At 50.3% G+C, this 21,541-nt stretch overlaps 1 long non-coding RNA gene across 1 annotated transcript; it reads left to right on the top strand.

Annotated features, from left to right (window-relative positions):
- Window positions 1-402: 402 nt before the first annotated feature.
- On the top strand, window positions 403-18,432 carry LOC105494462 (uncharacterized). Its single transcript, XR_011624676.1, has 5 exons — window positions 403-5,045; window positions 7,624-7,731; window positions 14,604-14,729; window positions 16,722-16,826; window positions 18,168-18,432. It is a non-coding gene; the product is annotated as an uncharacterized lncRNA (long non-coding RNA).
- The last annotated feature ends 3,109 nt before the right edge of the window (window positions 18,433-21,541 follow it).

Below are 21,541 nucleotides of genomic sequence, written 5' to 3' on the forward strand. Positions count from 1 at the left end.
CTAGTTTTTTTGTATTTTTAGTAGAGACGGGGTTTCACCATGTTAGCCAGGATGGTCTCGATCTCCTGACCTTGTGATCCGCCCGTCTCAGCCTCCCAAAGTGCTGGGATTACAGGCTTGAGCAACCGCGCCCGGCCTTTGAGTCTGACTTTCTTTGCTCAGCATTTTGTCTGTGAACTTTGTCCAGGCTGTGTGTAGGACTAGCTTCAACTTTATTTTTTATTTATTTATTTTTTGAGACGGAGTCTCGCTCTGTCGCCCAGGCTGGAGTCCAATGGCCGGATCTCAGCTCACTGCAAGCTCCGCCTCCCAGGTTTATGCCATTCTCCTGCCTCAGCCTCCTGAGTAGCTGGGACTACAGGCGCCCGCCACCTTGCCCGGCTAGTTTTTTGTATTTTTTAGTAGAGACGGGGTTTCACCGGGTTAGCCAGGATGGTCTCGATCTCCTGACCTTGTGATCCGCCCGTCTCGGCCTCCCAAAGTGCTGGGATTACAGGCTTGAGCCACTGTGCCTGGCCTAGCTTCAACTTTAAACTGCTTTCCAACTTTGAGACTGTCTGATTCTGTAAGGAAGGAGGAAATGAGGGAATAATAACATTGGAGAGATCCTTGATGTCATTTTAGAGTTGATGGCTTCAGGTTCTTCAGGAGAATGATGATTACTTTGAAAGGTGATGTCTTCAATGACTCGTCCCACGATGGTGTGTGGCTTGTCCGGAGGCATGGGGAGGGGCAGATAACTTGTCTCTTTGACAACTCTTTAGATTGAGAGGAGCTGTCTTCTTTAACTGTTCTCTGAAGCTGCAACTTCAGGTGGACTTGATTTAGAGGACATGATTCTGAGCTGGGCGTGGTGGCTCACACCTGTAATCCCAGCACTTTGGGAGGCTGAGGCAGACGGATCATCTGAGGTCAGGAGTTTGAGACCAGCCTGGTCAATATGGCGAAATCCCATCTCTACTAAAAATACCAAAATTAGCTGGGCGTGGTGGCGTGCCCCTGGAATTCCAGCTACTCGGGAGGCTGAGGCAGGAGAATCGCTTGAACTTGGGAGGCAAAGGTTGCAGTGAGCCGAGATCGCACCAGCCTGGCTGACAAGAGTGAAACTCTGTCTCAAAAAAAAAAGAAAAAAAAGAAGAAAAAAGAAAATAAAAAGATTCCGGACTTTGAGCTGATGCTGAAAGAAGGGATGAGACTGGTGGTTTTGAATGAGGGAGGGCGAATGTATTTTGTTTGCATATGGGAGGACTATAAACGCTTGTGGCCAGAGGATGAGCTGTGGAGGATTGTAGTTTCTGAGGATGGCCACACCAACATCTGTGCCCTTCTTGCAATATGGTGCTGATGGTCCTCCATCAGGAAGTGACATAGGAGTTTCCTGGGGCTGCTGTAGAAAGGTACCAAGGCTGGGCACAGTGGCTCATGCCTGTAATCCCAGCAATTTGGGAGGCTGATGTGGGAGGATCGCTTGAGTTCAGGAGTTCGAGACCAGCCTGGCAACAAAGCAAAACCCTATCACTACAAAAATACAAAAATTAGCCAGGCATGGTGGCACACGCACCTGTAGTTCCAGCTACTAAGGAGGTTGAGGTGGGAAGATGACTTGAGCCCAGGAGGTTGAGGCTGCATTGAGCCCTAATCACACCACTGCACTCCAGCCTGGGCACTGGAGTGAGACCTTGTCTCAAATAAAGGGGTCTTACGATGTGAAAAAAAAAAGTACAATAAACTGGTGGACGAAACGACATAAACGCGTTGTCTCACTGTTCTGGAGGGCAAAAGCCCTAAACGAAGATGCTGGTAGGGTTGATTTTTCTTTTTTCTTTTCTTTTCTCTTTTCTCTTTCTTCTCTTTTCTTTTTTTCTTTTCTTTTCTTTTCTTTCTCTCTTTCTTTCTTCTTTCTTTCTCTTTCTTGCTTGCTTGCTTGACAGAATCTTGCTCTGTTTCTCAGGCTGGAGTGCAGTAGCATGATCATGGCTCACTGTAGCCTCAACCTCTGGGGCTCAGGTGATCCTCCCACCTCAGCCTCCCGAGTAGCTGAGACTACAGGTGCGCACTATCATACCTGGCTAATTTTTGTATTTTTTGCTAGAGACTGGGTCTCACCATGTTGCCCAGGCTGGTCTTGAACTCCTGACCTCAAGTAATCTTCTTTCCTTGGCCTCCCAAAGTGCTGGGGTTTTATAGGTGTGAGCCACTGTGCCTGGCTGATATTGTAAAATATTTATCTGGTCTCTGCCCCTGGTTCCTGAGACAGAGGCACTAAAACCCACGTAGAAGAGGCACTAGGAGAATCTTTTGTTTTAATATTTGGTCTTTGACCCCAGTTCCTGCCACAGAGTTGCTAACGCCTTTGTAATTTTCTGAGTGATAGAAGCATCTGACACAAAGCTCCTAAATCCTTTGGAATTTCCTGGGCGATAGGAGTAGCTTTCGTTTTAGCGAAGTGACTTGGTGGGCTCCTGGATAGCCTCAGATGGGGGCTGGTTGCCAGGGGAACTAAACAAGTGATTGATTAGAGGGTTAGCACTTTCAACTCCTCTCCCTAGTCCCTCTTTCCTTCCTCCCGCCCCCAGACCTCAGGGAGGGGAGGGGGGCGAAGGGCTGAGATTGAGCTGATCACCAGTGGCCAATGATTCAATCAATCATGCCTACACAGTGAAGTCTTCGTAAAATCTCAAAAGGACAGGGTTCAGAGAGCTTCGCAACAGCTGAACACATGGAGGTTCCTGGAGGGTGGCACCCGAGAGAGGGCATGGCAACTCTGTGCCCTTTCATTACCTTGCCCATTTGGCCATTAATCTCTATCCTTTGTCACATCCGTTATAATAAACTGGCAAATGTGTTCCCCTGAGTTCTGTGACCTGTCCTGGCAAATGAAATTGAACCCAGGGAGGGGGTAGTAGGAACTGCAATTTATAGCCAGTTGGTCAGAAGTGTAGGTGACAACCTATTACTTGCAATTGGTATGTGAAGTGGGGACAGTCTTGTGGGACTGAGCCCTTACCTGTGGGATCTGATGCTGTCTCCAGGTACATACTGTCAGAATTGGGTCACATTCTAGGACATCCAGCTGGCGTGGCCACAGAATTGATTGGTGGTTGGTGGGGAGAAATCTCCACAGATTTTGGTGACCAGGGTCACAGAATATTATTTAGCCATAAAAAAGAATGAGATACTGAGGTACTGGCTGGGCACGGTGGCTGACGCCTGTAATCGTAGCACTTTTGGAGGCTGAGGCGGGTGGATCACCTGAGGTCAGCATTTAGAGACCAGCCTGACCAACATGGAGAAACCCTGTCTCTACTGAAAATACAAAATTAGCCAGGCGTGGTGGCACATGCCTGTAATCCCAGCTACTCGGGAGGCTGAGGCAGGAGAATCGCTTGAATCCAGGAAGTGAAGGTTGTGGTGAGCTGAGATTGTACCATTGCACTCCAGCCGGGGCAACAAGAGTGAAACTCCGTCTCAAAACAACCAACCAACCAACCAACCAACTAAACAAACAAACAGAATGAGGTACTGACTTAGGCTACAACATGCATGAACTTTTAAAACATTTTGATAAGTGAAAGAAGTCAGACACAAAAGACTCCAAACTGTAAGATTCAATTTGTATGAAATGTCCAAAATAGGCAAATACATAAAAGACAACAAGTCCATTAGTGGTTGCCAGAGGTTGGGTGAGGTGGGGTAGTGACCTCTTATGGGCATGGGGTTTCCTTTTGGGGTAATGAAAATGTTCTAGAATTATATTGTGGTGATGGTTGAACAACTCTGTGAATATGGAAAAACCACTGAACTGTGCATTCTAGAAGGGTATTTTTTTTTTTTTTTTGGAAATGGAATCTCGCTCTGTCGCCCAGGCTGGAGTGCAGTGGCGCGATCTTGGCTTACTGAAAGCTCTGCCTCCTGGGTTCACGCCATTCTCCTGCCTCAGCCTCCCGAGTAGCTGGGACTACAGGTGCCCGCCACCACGCCTGGCTAATTTTTTTGTATTTTTAGTAGAGACGAGGTTTCATTGTGTTAGCCAGGATAGTCTCGATCTCCTGACCTTGTGATCTGCCTGCCTTGGCCTCAAAGTGCTGGGATTACAGATGTGAGCCACTGTGCCCAGCCCCTAGAAACGTAAGTTTTAAAGTAAGTGAATTATGTCTCAATAAAACTGCTATGGTTTCTGTTTGTAACCATACTGTGAAAAGACTTCCACTGAGTTTGGAAGGTCTGCTTGATATGTAGGCTGTGTGGTCTTTGCAGAATTCACTTGGGTATGATTTTTAGGGGGCCCCTTGAGAAGGCAAAGACAAAGCAGCCAAAACAGATTCCCAAGAGGCACATGTGATTGCCCATGCAGAGAAAGATCAATAAATCAATTAAATTATTCATTTAACAAGCTATATTGAGCACCCATTATATGCTAGGAAGTGGTTTAGAACCTGGGCTATATCAATGAACAGAACAAAGATTCCTGTCTTTGGCTTACGTTCTAGCACAGGAAGACAGACAAATAAAAAAGAAACACTGAATAAGTAAATGATATACTATGCCCGAAGGTTTTAAATGCTATGGCATAACGAAAACATAGAACTAGATCCAGGAATATGGCTGGTGTGTTTGAGAAGCAGCAAGGAGGTCAGTGTGGCTGGAGTAGATCCAGATGAGCAGAGAAAACAGAACTTGAGCTTGAGCTTCAAGTAGAAATGCAGCAGCTCTGAATTCAAGGGTTGATGTTTTTAGGTTGGGGGGGATGCAGCTTCTCACACGGGCAACTCTAAATCACTCCCTCTGGGGCAAGTGGCAGCAGGTATGGATCGAATGATATTAGCAAGAATTTGTGACTTCCTTCCTGCTATTCTAAGGTGTGGGGGAACCAGCCAATCTAAAGAAAAAAGAGGCAGATACAAAGATCTAGCATCTGTACAAGATTTTGCCATACCTGGGAAAGTCAACAGCAGTAAGGAATGGCTTTGGCTGTGAGCAGCAGAAATTTCAACTAACGAAGGCTTGAAAACAGAGGAGATCGTTTTTCTCACAAAAATATACAGGTGGGTGATTGCTCAGTGGCTGGACAAGATCATCATGGCCCTAGGCTCAGTCTTTTCTGCTTGGGGATCCTGAGCCTATTAGCCGGTTGCCTTTGTCCTGGTTGCCTGTGGTCACCAGACGGTGACCCAGCACTAATCATTATGTCCTCATAGCAGTGCCCAGTAGGGAGCAGAGGGGTAGGGGTATAAATGTTTCTCTGGCGGCTCTGCTTATTCTGGAAATCTTTCCTGGTGTCATTGACTAGAACAGAATCATGAACTGTATCAGCCCCACGCTGATGTGCAGTAAACACCCAGTGGGTTGGCTGGGGTTTGCTGATTCAGGCTGGGCTCAGTTGCGTGTGGCTCTAGGCTTCAGGTCCATTTTGGGTGGGCTCTGTGGGTCTCATTCTGGGGCCCATTAGCACAAGGAGGGTACACCAATGGCACAAACACATTTCTTTATTTTTTGAGACAGAGTCTCACTCTGTCCCCCAGGCTGGAGTATAGTGGCACAGTCTTGGCTCACTGCAAACTCCGCCTCCTGGGTTCAAGCGATTCTCCTGCCTCAGCCTCCCAAGTAGTTGGGATTACAGGCACGCATCAGCACACCTGGCTAATTTTTTATATTTTTTGGCAGAGACGGGGGTTTCATCATGTTGGCCTGGCTGGTCTTGAACTCCTGACCTCAACTGATCCACCCACCTCAGCCTTGCAAAGTGCTGGGATTACAGGTGTGAGCCACCACACCTGGCCACAAGCACATTTCAAACCCCCGCTTGACATTATGAAATGTCCCATGGGATGGAGCAGGTCATATGGCTAAGCCCAAAGTCAGAGGGGCAGGAAATCCACTTAGTTCCATGAAGACATGATAAGGGGTACAGGTATAATTCCCCTACTGGGGACTGAAGGTCAAACATCCTGCCTTTCCCGAGACCAGTCAACAGGATTTGGGATTGCCATGAATAGCTTAGTCCAAGTACAACTTACGGACTTATATGCTTCTCCCCCTGCTAGCTATTTGTCCTCGAGCAATTTGTTTCTGTCTCTGAGCCTCGGGTTCCTCATCTGTAAAATGAGGGTAGTTATGGTACTACGTCTTAGGGTTGTTGTGATGATTATATTAATATGTGCTTCTAGGCCCGGCACGGTGGCTTATGCCTGTAATCCCAGCACTTTGGGAGGCCAAGGTGCGTGGATCACCTGAGGTCAGGAGTTTGAGACCAGCCTGACCAACACGGTGAAACCCCCTCTCTAATAAAAATACAAACATGAGTCAGACATGGTGGTGAGCACCTGTAAGCCCAGCTACTTGAGAGGCTGAAGCAGGAGAACTGCTTGAACCCAGGGAGCAGAGGTTGCAGTGAGCCGAGATTGTGCCACTGCATTCCAGCCTGGGTCACAGAGCGAGACTCCATCTCAAAAAAAAAAAAAAAAAAAAAGTGCTTCTAAAATTACCTCGCACATAGTAAGGTGCCATAAGTGTTAGCTCAGATCCTCTGGGGTAGCTAAGGTCTTGGTACTTCTGCTGTCCTTGATAGCGATAACATCCTAACCGGCAAGGAAGCAGGGAGGAACGGCAGCTGGACAGGCAGGACCTGTGTCTGCCTCAGTGTGTCCTGCCAGGGAGGGCCCCTGTCCTGCTCTGTGTCTTTCTGATTGCTCACAAACAGCTCTGCAGCTAATGTACCACAATTGCTTTTTCATTAGTGGCCGCAGAATTCACATCCAGTAGCTCTAGACCGCTGAGGTTTGCAGTTAATGGTGGTCTCGCACACTGAAACATGAAGCCGAGCAGTTGACGCCAGCCTTGTTAGGATGGAATCAGTCACTTGAACAAAGAATGCCGCTTCATGACCTGCTCTTGAGTCAAGCTGAAAGGAGAAAGAGCATCTCCCCCGACGTCCCACGTGCCGGGGCTTCAGTGTTCTCAGGGATTCCAAGTGTGTTCATTCCAGAGAATTCTCAATCAAAGCACGAACTCAGGCAGACACATTTTCACACCAGCATGCCCACAGCATGTGTGGAAGAAAGGGGGGTTGGATTTGTGTAGATCTAAGTCAAACTAATTAGCTATCAGCTGCATCACATCTGGAGATCAAATATAAATTTTTGGCCTCAAAGACCATTCCGGTCCCTGTCATTTCTGTTCCTCTGGTACCAGGCCATCTTTTGTAGCATGGCCCTAATGTGTTTCTCCATGCTGACAAAAACCCTGCGCTTGCTAAGCATGGACTCCCAAGTCATCTGCAACTGGTGACTGTAACACCCTTTTACTTTGTAAGAGGTAGAGTTAGAGACCCAAGTCTTTTGCTGGGACAGATAGGTAGGAGTGGGTAATTTCACTTCCGGCATGTCGGAATGCAGTTTTCATGGAGGAAAACAGAAGTGCTTTTGTGGAAATTTTGAATGCATGGTGGAAACCAGTGACAAATTTGGGTTCGTGTAAATGTGATGTGAGAAACGAAAACCAGAGGTGAGCAGGAGCTCTCCGCTTTAAGAAGACGCTTTCTTTGGTTTCTACTATGTGTAGCAAATATTTAACAGTTGCCTATGAATGGGGTCCTTCACCACTGATACAGTTCTGTGTGTCCAGAGATCACAGACTCTGGGGTCTGACAGGAGCTGATTTGGACCCATCTCCTGCTGAATTTCATCAGCTGCCTCAGCTCGGACCCGGTGTGGATTTTGCTTCTCAGGAGAGGTATGTGCGTCTGGCAATGGGAAAGTGGCCAGAGAACAGAGCCAGCAGCAGTTTTATTCTATTTAGATTATTTAAAGTGTTTTTCCCCTAGTGGAAAATAATCTGTTTCTGGTTTAACTTGATTTAAAATCACTGCCATGTTATTGTAAATAATGTGACACCTCATTTCTTGAAAGAAGCTTGGAATGTGGTTATGGAATCCCAAGTGTGTGAATGACAAATTGGCTTTGTGAATTTGATTCTTCTCCATGACAAAAGATAATGCAATTTTTTTGTATATGCTAAAATCAAAGCAGTATTTGGCATAGGGTACTTCTAGGAACTATCCACTAGGTGGCAGTATACTTTTAGGTTTTTTTTTTTTTTTTTTTTTTTTTTTTTTTTTTTTTTTTTCCCCATGCAGCCAGTGGTTCCCATGGTGTGGTCCTTGGAACAGCAGCACCCAGGAATTTGTTAAAAATGTGAATTCTCTGGCCTCCACCCAGACCTACTGAATCAGAAGCTCTGGGAATGGGGCCCAGTAATCTGTATTTTTTTTTTTTTTTTTTGAGACAAGGTCTCACTCTGTCGCCCAGGCAGGAGTGCACTGGCGCGATCTCAGCTCACTGCAACCTTTGCCTCTATTGTTCAAGTAATTCTTCTGCCTCAGCCTCCTGAGTAGCTGGGATTACAGGCGTGCACCACCACACCTGGCTAATTTTTTTTTTTTTTTTCTTGACGGAGTCTTGCTCTGTTGCCCAGGATGGAATGCAGTGGTGCGATCTTGGCTCACTGCAACCTCCACCTCCCAAGTTCAAGTGATTCTCCTGCCTCAGCCTTCTGTGTAGTTGGGACTACAGGTTCACGCCACCGCAACCAGATAATTTTTGTATTTTTAGTAGAGACAGGGTTTCACCATGTTGGTCAGAATGGTTTCCATCTTTTGACATCGTGATCTGCCCGCCTCAGCCTCCTAAAGTGCTGGAATTACAGGCGTGAGCCACCAAGTCCGGCCTGTAAATAACGTTTTATTGGAACACAGCCACACTTATTTGCATATTGTCTGTGGCTACTTTCAGCTTACAGTGGCAGAGTTGACAGATGGCCTAAAATATTTACTATCTGGCCCTTTACGGGAAAAGGGTTAGATAGATGAAGAGGTTATTTAGCAAAGCCTTGAGGAATTGGGTCATTAGCTCCAGGACAGTTGAGGGACCCAAGGTGGGAGACATTGAGTAGTGAAGTGGCCAAGAGTGTTTTTGAGGGGTGGGGAGAGAGTAGGAGCAGTATGGAGAAGATAAGAGGCTTGGGTAAGGCGTAGAGAGGAGGCATCGAGATACTTTCAAATGACATGCCAATGCCCACAAATCAAATACCAACCAGCAGACCCACCAGTTAGGATCACCTTGACTCATCTGTAAATAACAACTATTTATCCATCTGTAATCAATGAAGATGATTCCTGTTGGGATTTTAATTTACATCTGTTTTAAATTTTCATGCACTTTCTTTCAAAGGACTTGTGAGTGTGCAGATTAAAAGTACAGAGGAGGCTGGGTGCGGTGGCTCAAGCCTGTAATCCCAGCACTTTTGGAGGCCGAGACGGGCGGATCACGAGGTTAGGAGATCGAGACCATCCTGGCGAACACGGTGAAACCCCGTCTCTACTAAAAAAAACACAAAAAACTAGCCGGGCGTGGTGGCGGCGCCTGTAGTCCCAGCTACTCGGGAGGCTGAGGCAGGAGAATGGCGGGAACCCGGGGGGCGGAGCTTGCAGTGAGCTGAGATCCGGCCACTGCACTCCAGCCCGGGTGACAGAGCCAGACTCCGTCTCAAAAAAAAAAAAAAAAAGTACAGAGGAAAAGAAGACATTTGCCAATAAAACAGAATGGACCACATTAGAAAAACCTCTTTGCATTTATTTCCATCTTTAGTACCAGCTACTGCACTGGAATTTCTTTTTTTTTTCTTTCTTTCTTTCTTTTTTTTTTTTTAAAGACAGAGTCTCACTCTGTTGCCCAGGCTGGAGTGCAGTGATGTGATTTTGGCTCACTGCAACCTCTCCCTCCTGGGTTCAAGAGATTCTCCTGCCTCAGCCTCCTCAGTAGCTGGGCCTACAGGTATGCATCACCATTTCTGTATTTTTAGTAGAGACAGGGTTTTGCCTTGTTAGTAAGGCTGGTCTCAAACTTCTGACATCAGGTGATCCGCCCGCCTTAGCCTCCCAAAGTGCTGGGATTGCAGGTGTGAGCTACTGCGCCCCGTCTGGAATTTCTTAAGCAATATTTTCCAGGTGTTTTGAGCCTATTTTGTGCTGGGTAATTTTCATATATTGCATTTATCAAATTTCCACAACACTCTGACAAATACACATCAATTCTTCTGTCTTTCAGAAGAAGGCAACAGCTCAGAGAAATTAGGTAACTCTCGGCCGGGCGTGGTGGCTCACACCTGTGATCCCAGCACTTTGGGAGGCTGAGGCAGGTGGATTGCCTGAGGTCGGGAGTTCAAGACCAGCCTGACCAACATGGAGGAAACCCATCTCTACTAAGAATATAAAATCAGCTGGGTGTGGTGGCTCATGCCTGTAATCCCAGCTACTTGGGAGGCTGAGGCAGGAGAATCAATTGAACCTGGGAGGCGGAAGATGTGGTGAGCCGAGATCGAGCCATTGCACTCCAGCCCGGGCATTAAGAGCAAAACTGTCTTAAAAAAAAAAAAAAAAAAAAAAAAGTCAGGTAACTCTCTAAGGCAGGCCAGCTGGACCCTGAATTTGAACCCCATGAACCAATCTTGGCATTAGTCAGAGCTGAGTCCACTGCTCCAAGCTTCCTCCGTCTTGAATATCTTCCTAATTGTGCTATTCTTGGTGTTCTTTTTATAGACTGGTAGCTAGGCCTTGCAGTCTTACTTACGTTATTATATTATTATCCTTCCGAGTAGGACCCTAATGAATTAATCATATAGAAATGGTTCCCTATTTAGTCCATTAAGTTAAATTGAGGCCTTTAGTGAGAGGAGCCAGAAGCCTTGGCTCAAGTGTAGCAGTCCCAGTCCGTGGGACTAAACATCTGAGAGACACGAGGCAGAGTGACCAAGGGCGGGAGGCTGCTCTTCAGAACAGACGTACCTGCAGCTTGCCGTTGTCGGGCCATGGGAACGAAACGAGACAAAAATCAAACTGCACCTTCAGCACAATTTGTTAGATCCAGGGCTAGTTTTTAACTCTCAGTGTTGACCTGTAGAGGAACACATTACTCTGCCTAGGAGTGGGCTCATGATCCCACCCCAAGACTCGCTTTGGCAGCTGAAAAAAGGTCCCTTTTGTGAGCAGAGTCACACTAGGGCATCTGGAAATAAATGTGCTGGGGCACGTGGATGTTTTAGTCCCCAGCGCTCTGTTTGTTGTTTTGGGAAGTGTTGACAGGTGCACAAGGCAGAAGTAATAACAGAAGTGTGTGTGGGCGCTCTTGGGGAAAGGGGGCTAGGCTGTGTGTGTGGTTTTTTTTTTTTTTTTTTGAGACAAACTCTTGCTCTGTCACTCAGGCTGGAGTGTCGTGGTGCGATCTTAGCTCACTGCAACCTCTGCCTCCCAGGTTCAAGCAATTCTCCTGCCTCAGCCTCCTGAGTAACTGAGATTACACGTGCCCGCCACCATGCCCAGCTAATTTTTTTTTTTTTTTTGTATTTTTAGTAGAGACGGGGTTTTGCAGTGTTACCCAAGCTGGTCTCTAACTCCTGTGGCTCAGGCAATCTGTCCACCTTGACCCTCCAAAGTGCTAGGATTACAGGCGTGAGCCACCGCCAGCTGTTTTTGCATCGCTGTAAATGAATACTTGAGGCTGGGTCATTTATAAAAAGAGGTTTAATTGGCTCACGGTTCTGCAGGCTATATAAGAAGCATGGTGCCAACATCTGCTCAGCTTCTGGTGAGGACTTCAGGAAGCTTACAATCGCAGTGGAAGATGAAGGGGGAGCGGGCATGAGAGTGGGAGCAAAAGAGTGAGGGGGGGGCGGTTCCAGACTTTTAAACAACTGGAACTCATGTGAACTCATGGAGCGAGAACTCACTTACCACCAAGGGGATGTCGATAACCCATTCATGAAGGATCTGCCCCTGTGGTTCAGTCATCTCCCACCAGGCCCCACCCCCAACATTAGGAATCACATTTCAGCGTGAGATTTGGGGTGAACAAACAAACATCCAAACCATATAGAAAGATATCCCCTGGGTCTCAACACCCCCCTCCAACTCTCATTTTTTGCAGGAAGTGTGGAAGGTGAAGTAGGGTCGTGGCTTATGAGCATAAGGTGTTGGTAATTAGATCCTTCCTTGGCCTCAAGTCCTCCCCATTTCTCAACTGGCCACGCTGTTGGAGAACAAAGGCGTGGGACAGGCCTTTAGGATCACATTACCGAGGGGGAGGAGGCAGTTTCAGAGGACACATTCCCGGGAATTGTTTACCTGTTTACGGGATCGCTTGGAGGGCTCCAGAGAGCCCATTCCCAACGGGTGACCTCCAGCGCTGTGGGTGAAGGGGTGAACATGGAAGCTGATGGCCTTGACTGCCAGAGGAGCTGCAGTGGGGTCTACTGGACGGGCAGTCCTGTGTGGGATGGAATGAAGCTCAGGGAGGTGGCAAGTCCAGAAACAATTGTGACAGAGGAGGTACTAAATATGATGGGGTGGGAGGATCAGGAAACGTAGAAAAGATGGAGAGGGGTCAGATATGGTGGCTCATACCTATAGCCCCAGTGCTTTGGGAGAAGGCAGGAGGATGGCTTGAGGCTGGGATTTTGAGATCAGCCTGGGCAACATAGTGAGACCTCATCTCTATAAAAAGTAAAAAAATTAGCCAGGCGTGGTGGTGCATGCCTGTAGTTCTAGCTACTTGGGAGGCTGAGGTGGGAGGATCACTTGAGCCTGGGAGGTTGAGGCTGCAGTGAGCCATGATCACATCACTGCACTCCAGCCTCAGCCTGGACAACAGAGTGAGACCCTGTCTCAAAAGGCAAACAGACAAACACACACCAAGCGGGGGCCCAAAGAGCCACTCCACTCACACAGAGAAAATGTCACACACAGGAGCTCATTTTCGGCGTGTGAGAGCCCTATGACTGGGCACTGTGGTTGTCCTTGCCCTCCAGACAAGGGAGCAAAGGCCCAGAGGTTTGCACTACGGGTTCCACACCACGCTGCTGTGAGTGACAAGGTGGGGATTTGAATCCAGCCCTATGGGCTGCCAAAGCCCCATTGCTCATCCACCAAGTCACACTTCCTCTCAGCCCTGCCTGCTCATTAAGGCTCTTCTCGGAGGCCCCAGGAGCCCGCATACCCTCTCCCAGTGCCCCTGCCATCTGCCCTGACTCCCTGCCTGTCAGAGCTTGGATACCACGTGGTATTTGGTCTTCTCCCGTAGATACTTCTTCCCTACAGATCTGGCCCAGATAGGCAACCCTTTGCCAGCCTGGCCATGCCCCGCTTGGGCGAATGTCGACTCATGTCCTGTGAGCACGCCGTCCCTGGGCACGGTGGTGGATGTCTGGGCCAAAGAGACTGGGCCAGGGTCCTTGAGGGCTCGGACTGGAGCAGGGGCCCTCACATTCCTGCTGCCTGCCAGCACTGTCTCCAAATGCCTGTCAGGTTGTAAAGGCGAAGAGTTGTGCATAACAGCTGCAGAAATCAAGCTGGCTCAGAAGAGCTCAGCCTGCAGATAGAAGAAAATGTTTCTTTCTTCCAGCAAGAAACAAGCTGCAAAGAACTCGTAATGACCAGAGCGGGGCCCTGCTGGCTTTGCTCTGGGTTTGGTGAAATATTTTTCCAAAGACCTGCATTTGGCCAAACTGGAAACGTCCTTCGGCAAATGCTTTCTTTGCCTTAATTTTTAAAGACAAGACTATTTGGAAGGCGATCTCCTTTGCTGTTTCAGATTCGTTTACTCTTGACACATCACCAGGAGCCTGCTGGATGAGAGCTGTTTATAGGAGTGGATTTTAGCAATCAGAGGCTAAAGCAAGCAAGGTGTGGTCCACCCCATTAAGCACACCTCCCTCCATCCTCCATGTGGGGAGAAAGCCCTGGAAACAAGGGACTGAGGCTTGGGATCCCTGGTGGAGGTCAGGGAGCACCTCCTCTGTCACCCCTGGGCACCTTAGAGATGCAAAGGACCCTCTCTGGTCTCCCAAAGCCTCCTCACTTTTCTCTTCTCTTGGATTCTAGAAATGCTGCAGAACCCAAAGCCACAGACCCCAGAGACCTACGAGACAGTGTGGGTCTGATGCGCCTTAGTCTCACGTTACTCAGGGGGTCTTCCCTTCCTCTCAGCTCCTCCCAGCTTCTCCTTCTGCACTGCCCCTTGGGAGGGCCTTGTGAGTGGCTCCTGTGGCACTGACCCAGGACCCCAAGCTCTGTAATTAGGCCCAGAGCCTCCAGTCTTTCAGCTCTGCCCTGGATGCAGAAACAGAATCCCAAAGGATCTTTGCTCCTGATTTCTAGGCTGTCTCCCTGGACCCTGCCTTGCCCTCTGTGGGGCTCTGAGTCCCTGGTGGAGGCGCAGACAGTGTGTGGCTGGCTACACTGCTCGCTGCAATGGCTATAGGAGGTGAACATGGGATCAACCCTCCCGGGTTTGCTCCTTCGCAGTAACGCGTGGCTCTGAGAGCAGCATTTTGAATACACTCAGCCTCTGTATTTTGGCTTCATGTTGGAAAAATCTGCAACAATGCCTTCTGAGTCAATTCTACTGGGGCTCTGGTGACAAACCACTCTGGTTGTGTCTGGTGGTTGTCAGGGTCCCCAGAGCCCTTTGATGGAATTATAGCTGCTCCTCTGGGTCGTTGCTGTCTCTCTACCGCTGTTTCGATCAGCCTCTGTTTCTCTTTCTCTCTGTCAGCACGGAAGGAGCTGGAACCAAACTGGAATGTGTGCTTGGGCAGCCTCAGTCCTGAGTGCCCACGAGCTGGTGTGTCTTGGCAACGGTGGCCCAGCAGCGCCCTGGCAGAGCCAAACAGATGAATGGGTAATTAAACCGAGTATTTCCCTACTGATGCTTATTTCCCTGGTTACAAATTTATTACTTAATTAAAGGGTATTCACAGCCTGCCAAGAGATGCTAGATCTTTCTTTCCTGTGCCAACAAATAGTTCCTCTTATACCCCTCTTTTGCCCTCAGTTCTGCCTCTCTCTTTTTGTCTAGCTCTGTCTGTTTCTCTCTTTCTCTCTCACATACCCACATCCACACCCACGCCCACAGAGTCTTAGATCAATTAAGAATACTAGCTGTTGGTAATTTCCTTGGTTAAGACTCTGATAGTTTTTGCCCCAGGACAAGGCAAGAAAGTTAGTCCCAGCTCTTTTCTCCAATGGCTATTTAGTCCTGTGGGCTTGAGGTTTGGGTCCAGGGAGAGAGGAGTCAAGGGAGTGGTGGCTGAGGCCATGCTAAGACTGGCAGGACCAGTGGGGACGTGAGCGCCCCTGACTTCCCCATCATTGCTTCCAGGTGGGCACTGCCCCGAGGCGGCCTTCTCTCCTCTGCCCCCTCAGCCGCTGCTCCCCGCAGACTTCCCCATTCCTTCTGTTTTGCCCCATCTGAGATGAGCCTGTGTGCTTTGGAACACAGCAGACTATTGTTCCAAAGACAATAAGAAAGATTGGGAAATGCAGTGGCTGTCATTCCCCAGTGCCCTCAAGTTAGAATTCGTCGTGTGTGTTCAGAGGGCCGTGAGGAGATTGCGCCTCCCAAGGTAGGACAAACAAAAAGGAGTTAAGAGGGAAAAAAGACAAGAGCTGGGATTAAGCACCCCAAAAAGACGATAAACTGGGCACCTCCTCCCTTAACCTCCCGTGACAGATTTAAAGCTTCATTAGTGGCCCACAAGGGGTTCTCAAGCAGCTACTGCCTCATCATCATGGCCATTAACCAGCGTGCAAATGACCCGCTGAGGGCCCTCGACCTGTCATGGCGCTGTCACCAGTGTGGTTTATGGCTTTTGAGCACCAGGTCCCCGATGGGCAACATGATCCTTTGCTTCCCTCATCAGAGCAAATCTGGACTTTGGAGCTTGTAAATTCAGCGGGGTGTCCCAGGGGCTGGCTGACATCTTGGAGGTGCCGGGTGAGGATTTATGGGCCCAGCCATAGTTTTGGGGGAGCCACAGGTTACCAGAGCAGGCATTAGAAGATGTGGAGTTGCCCAACACAGCAAACGATGGCCACACTGGTGGCTCAAAGACAGCAAGGATTAGTCAGCATGGGAGACCGCGTGTGGTCCCTTAGTGGGACTGGTGGCCGCTGCTGTTTACCCAGGCACTGGGCTAGGAGTGCTCTATGCTCTGTTTTCCTGCCCTCAATATGCAGGCAGGGGGCTGAGCTGGGATCGTGACTCCTGCCTCACTGCCCAACAGCTCTTCCTAGCTATTCCATTCCCAGGCTGCCTCCACCCCCACCCCCCTCAACCCACCCCGGCCTGGGCTGACTTTGCCCACTTAGAACAACCTCTGGCTTGGTTGTATTAGCAGAGACATGGATCCTTAGGGTTCCTAAATGGCAGGTCTCAGGGCCGGGGCAGGGGCACCACCTCTCCATCCAGATTCCATCTGCTCCGTGCCCTGGTTGGTCCCCACCACCAGCCCTCCAAATTCCTGTCCCTGCTGGCACTCATTCATCCTCTGGAGCTAGGCTGCCTGGTTCAGCTTCCTGCTCCGTCACTCACCGCTGTGTGCTCTTGGACACATCTCTTAACCACCCTGGGCCTCATTCTCTCATCTGTAAAAGGCAGGTTTTTACAGAAGTGCCTACATCATCGTAGGGTTGTTGTAGGATTACATGCGATAACCCATGTAAGTGCCTGGCCCGTAGCAAATGGTTGATAAATGTGAACTTTCTATTTATGTTATCATCATCATTGTGCCAGCTCATCAGACACTACCTACCAGTCCTTTTGGTGAGACGGCCTGCCTGGTGTCAGACTTAATGTGTGTGTCTAGCTCTTTTTTTTCTTTTTTTTTTTGAGATGGAGTCTCGCTCTGTTGCCTAGGCGCGAGTGCAGTAATGTGATCTCAGCTCACCGCAACCTCCACCTCCAGGTTCAAGCGATTCTCCTGCCTCAGCCTCCCGAGTAAGCTGGGATTATAGGCTCCCCCCACTATGCCTAGTTAATTTTTGTAATATCTGTAGAGATGGGGCTTTGTCATGTTGGCCAGGTTGATCTCGAACTCCTGGTCTCAAGCGATCCACCCGCCTCGGCCTCCCAAAGTGCTGGGATGGCAGACGTGAGCCGCCGCGCCCGGCTATCTAGCTCATTTCTGGGAGCCCTTAAAGACCTCTGTGTTCCTTAGGCATTGCACGTAGGAGGAGCACAGACAAGGCTTCAGTGTCAAATTGACGTGGCTGTTGGTCCCCACACCTCCAGGTCCCCAGGTTCCCTGAGTCTTGTAGCCCAGGAGGGGCAGGCGGGGTTTCTTGGTGACCTGAGGCCGCATACGAAAGGTTTTTCCTGATGCTCGTTCCTGGTTGTTTGCAGGTGGGAGGGCTGTGGCCTGCTGGTTTGAAAGGTGTCTCCCAGCCTGTCTTTCTGGGGCGCTTGGGCGTCTTCCCTGAGGCCTGTCCTCTGGGCTGTCACGCTACCTGCTCCACGCCTCCCTGACGTTACCATCTGCTTAGAACCTGTGTGCACCTGCCCCTCCCCTGCCCCCACAGTCCCTAGGAAGGAGGGTGGCCGCATGGGCACCAGAGGTGTGCCAAGCTCTGGTTGGGGGTGGCTGGGGTGTGCCTTTGCTTCCGGCCCACTGCTTGCATGCATTGTTTATGTAGACAAAAGAGAATGGATTTTTGGTTTCAAGGTGTGATCCTGCCTGGCACATCCATCAGGTTCCGCTGCCCCCTCTTTCTCTTTCTCCCCTTCTCATTTCCGCCCTGGGCTGTGGAGGGGAAATAGCAATTGTGAAAGGGCCACTTGTCAAGATAAAAATCACACTGCTCAACAATGCTGCTGCCCTGGCTGCTGGCAGCCTCAGGGATGTGCCAGGGGGCAATGCCAGGGGTCACCACCCAGGGTGGAGGGCGGAGCTGCCCTGCCTGGCTCTAAAGCCCAGCCCTGCCTCCTATTGGCTGTACTACCTAATTGTGCTGTGCCTCAGTTTCCCCATCTGTCGAATGGGGATAATAACAATTCCTACACTACAGGGCTGGAATGGAGGATTTGGTGAGTTCTGTCACAGAAAGCATCCAGGACCCTGCCTGGCGTAGAGGAAGCCAGTACTGCATGTTTGCTGTTTTATTAGGAATCAGGATGGGGCGGGGTGGATGGGCCCCATTTTTGTGGGAAAGTCCAGTGTCCACTGGGAGCTTGGGTGGGACCATTTACCATCTGGGATGGAAATTTCCTCTGAATCACCCAGGAAACTTCAAAAAATTCATCCCACAAATATTAATTGAGTGTCTACTCTCTCATCCATAGGCATGGTGTTGAGCAGCTTGGGCACTGGGCTGGGCTGGCCCGTGCTCAGCTCCGGGCTCTACCACCTGCAGGCTGATTACTGGACAACTGACCCCACCTCGCTGAGTCTGTTTCCTTATCTGCAAAATGGGAGCGGTCCCAGTCCCTGCACTGGGGGGTGCTTCCAGGATGGGATGGGAGGGGGTGCTGCCAGGATGGGAAGGGAGGGGTGCTGCCAGGATGGGATGGGAGGGGCTGCTGCCAGGATGGGATGGGAGCAGGTGCTGCCAGGAGGGGATGGGAGCGGGTGCTGCCAGGATGGGAAGGGAGGGGTGCTGCCAGGATGGGATGGGAGGGGCTGCTGCCAGGATGGGAAGGGAGGGGTGCTGCCAGGATGGGATGGGAGGGGGTGCTGCCAGGATGGGATGGGAGCAGGTGCTGCCAGGAGGGGATGGGAGGGGGTGCTGCCAGGATGGGAAGGGAGGGGTGCTGCCAGGATGGGATGGGAGGGGCTGCTGCCAGGATGGGATGGGAGCAGGTGCTGCCAGGAGGGGATGGGAGGGGGTGCTGCCAGGATGGGAAGGGAGGGGTGCTGCCAGGATGGGATGGGAGGGGCTGCTGCCAGGATGGGAAGGGAGGGGTGCTGCCAGGATGGGATGGGAGGGGCTGCTGCCAGGATGGGATGGGAGCAGGTGCTGCCAGGAGGGGATGGGAGGGGGTGCTGCCAGGATGGGAAGGGAGGGGTGCTGCCAGGATGGGATGGGAGGGGCTGCTGCCAGGATGGGATGGGAGCAGGTGCTGCCAGGAGGGGATGGGAGGATGCAGCTGAGCTCTGAGACTTCGTTCTTCCCTTGGCTCCTTGGCCAGGTGCAGAGGCTGCAGCAGTACCTGCTCTGGAGCTGAGCGAGGACAGGCAGCTGGCAGGGCACCAGAACACAGCCCAGCTTCGGTGTCTCTTTCTGCGGAACGGAAGTTTTGGTGCTGCTGTTTCTCTAGAGTCCGACTAGGCATGACCTTACACCATCTCATGACGCTGGCATTTGTGTAGAGCTGACGTGGCATTTGCCAAGTGGCCTTGGTGTTTCCCCCTGTGCAAGAAGGAGCAGGCCTGTGGTTCCTGCGTTTCTCACTGACCGCAGCAGCCTGAGCTGTCACGTGGCCGCCGCAGCCCCAGGGAAGGCATCTGTGGACACGCAGGGATGGGGCCCTGGCTGATGGCGCAGCTCCATTCCCTGTTGACGTCCCTTTGTTCCCGGGCCAGACCTGATGCAGGCGGTGACTGAAATGTCAAATCAGGGTTCAGCGTTACCCCAGCAGGGCTGAGTCTGAGCCACAGGAAAGCCAGTTCCCTGAGCCAGATTAGACCCGGGAGGGGGGAGTTTGGGGCATAGCTGGCGTAGCTGTGGGGGTGTGCCCAAGATGTCTTGGTGGAAAGATTTTGGAGTGTGTGTGTGTGTGTGTGTATGTGAATGTGAGTGTGGAGACTGTAGACATGATTGTGGGTGCAAGGGTGTGGGTGGGAGTGTGTGCGAGCTTGGGTGTGCTGTGGGTGTCTGTGTGTTAGTGTGAGTGTGGAGAGTGTGTACCTGATTGTGGGGGTGAAGGGGTGTGTGTGTGAGAGCATGGGGGTGTGTGCCGTGGGTGCCTGAGTGTGTGTCATTGTGTACCTGACTGTAGGTGCGAGGGTGTGGGTGGGAGTGTGTGTGGGCATGGGGGTGTGTGCCGTGGGTGCCTGAGTGTGAGTGTGTCAGTGTGAGTGTGGACAGTGTGTACCTGATTGTAGGTGTGAGGGTGTGTGTGTGTGTGAGCAAGGGGGTGTGTGCCGTGGGTGTCAGTGTGTGTCAGTATGAGTGTGGAGTGTGTGTCAATATATGCGTGAGAATGTCATGAGAGTGGGTGAATGAATATGGCTGTGTGTTAGCACGAGAGTGTGCATATGAGTGAGAATGTGTGATTATATGACTGTAAGAATGTGTCAGTGTGTGTGACTAAATGACAGTGTTGGCCTGGTGCGGTGGCTCACACCTGTGATCCCAGCACCTTGGGAGGCCGAGGCAGGTGGATCACTTGAAGTCAGGAGTTTGAGACCAGCCTGGCCAACATACTGAAACCCCATCTCTACTAAAAAATACAAAAATTACCCGGGCATGGTGGTGGACGCCTGTAATCCCAGCTACTCAGGAGGCTGAGGCAGGAGAATCACTTGAACCTTGGAAACAGAGATTGCAGTGAGCCGAGATCGCATCACCGCACTCCAGCCTGGGCGACTGAATGAGACTCCGTCTCAAAAAAGAAAAAAAAAAAAGATTTACCAAAGATCATTTACACACACACAAAAAAATAGTAAGAGTGTGAGAATGTGAGACTGTGTGTCAGTGTGTGTGTGTGCTAGTGTGAGTGTGGCAGTGAGTGCGTGAGCGTGAGCATGTGTGTTGTAAGTGTATGAGTGCGTCAGTGTGTGTGAATATATGTGTGAGGGTGTGCTATGAGAGTGAATGTGTGTGTGCACTAGTGTATGTCAGCAAATGTGTGCTAGTGTGAGTGTGTGTGCTAGTGTATGTGTGTCAGTGCAAGTGTGTGTGCTGTGGGTGTATGAGTGCATCAGTGTGTGAATATATGGGCATGAGGGTGTGCTATGAGTGTGAATATGAGAGTGGATATGTGTGTGCTAGTGTGAGTGTGCCAGTGAGTGTGTATGTGTGTGTGCTAGTGTGTGTGTCAGCAAGTGTGTGAGTGTGAGCATGTATGTGCTGTGGGTGCATGAGCGTGTCAGTGCGTGTGAATATATGCACGAGGGTGTGCTATGAGTGTGAATATGAGAGTGGATATGTGTGTGTGCTACTGTGAGTGTGCCACTGAGCATGTGTGCTAGTGAGTGTCAGTGAGTGTGTTCTAGTGCATGCTAGTGTGTGTGTGTGTGAGCATGAGCGTGTGTGTGCTGTGGGTGTAGGAGCATGTCAGTGTGTGTGAATATATGCGTGAGGGTGTGTTATGAGTGTGTGGATGAGTGTGGGTGTGTGGATGAGTGTGAGAGTGAATATGAGTGAGAATGTGTGTGTGTGTGTGTGTGTATGTGTGTGTGAGGAGGAGTGTGTGTGCACATGTCTGAGGGTGTCCGGGGGGTTGGTATGAGAGGGACAGAGAGGAATTATGTTGGATCCCTCAGGGCGGAAAGAAAGGTCCTCCATGGGCTTTATCCCCGACTCCTGTGGGTCCCAGAGCTGTCCTCATGCTGGCCCCTGGCCCCGCCGCCTGGGTCCTGGCAGCAGCACCTCCCTCGGTCTCCTCTTCCTGCCCTTGCCCCCAGCTCTGGGTATACAGGTTTTTAGGCCAAGTTCTCAGGATCACCCCCACGCTGCCCTCCTTACAGGGTGAAGCCCTACTTCTGCTCCCCC

Source organism: Macaca nemestrina, chromosome 1 (genome assembly GCF_043159975.1).
Source record: "Macaca nemestrina isolate mMacNem1 chromosome 1, mMacNem.hap1, whole genome shotgun sequence".
Classification (NCBI taxonomy): domain Eukaryota; kingdom Metazoa; phylum Chordata; class Mammalia; order Primates; family Cercopithecidae; genus Macaca; species Macaca nemestrina.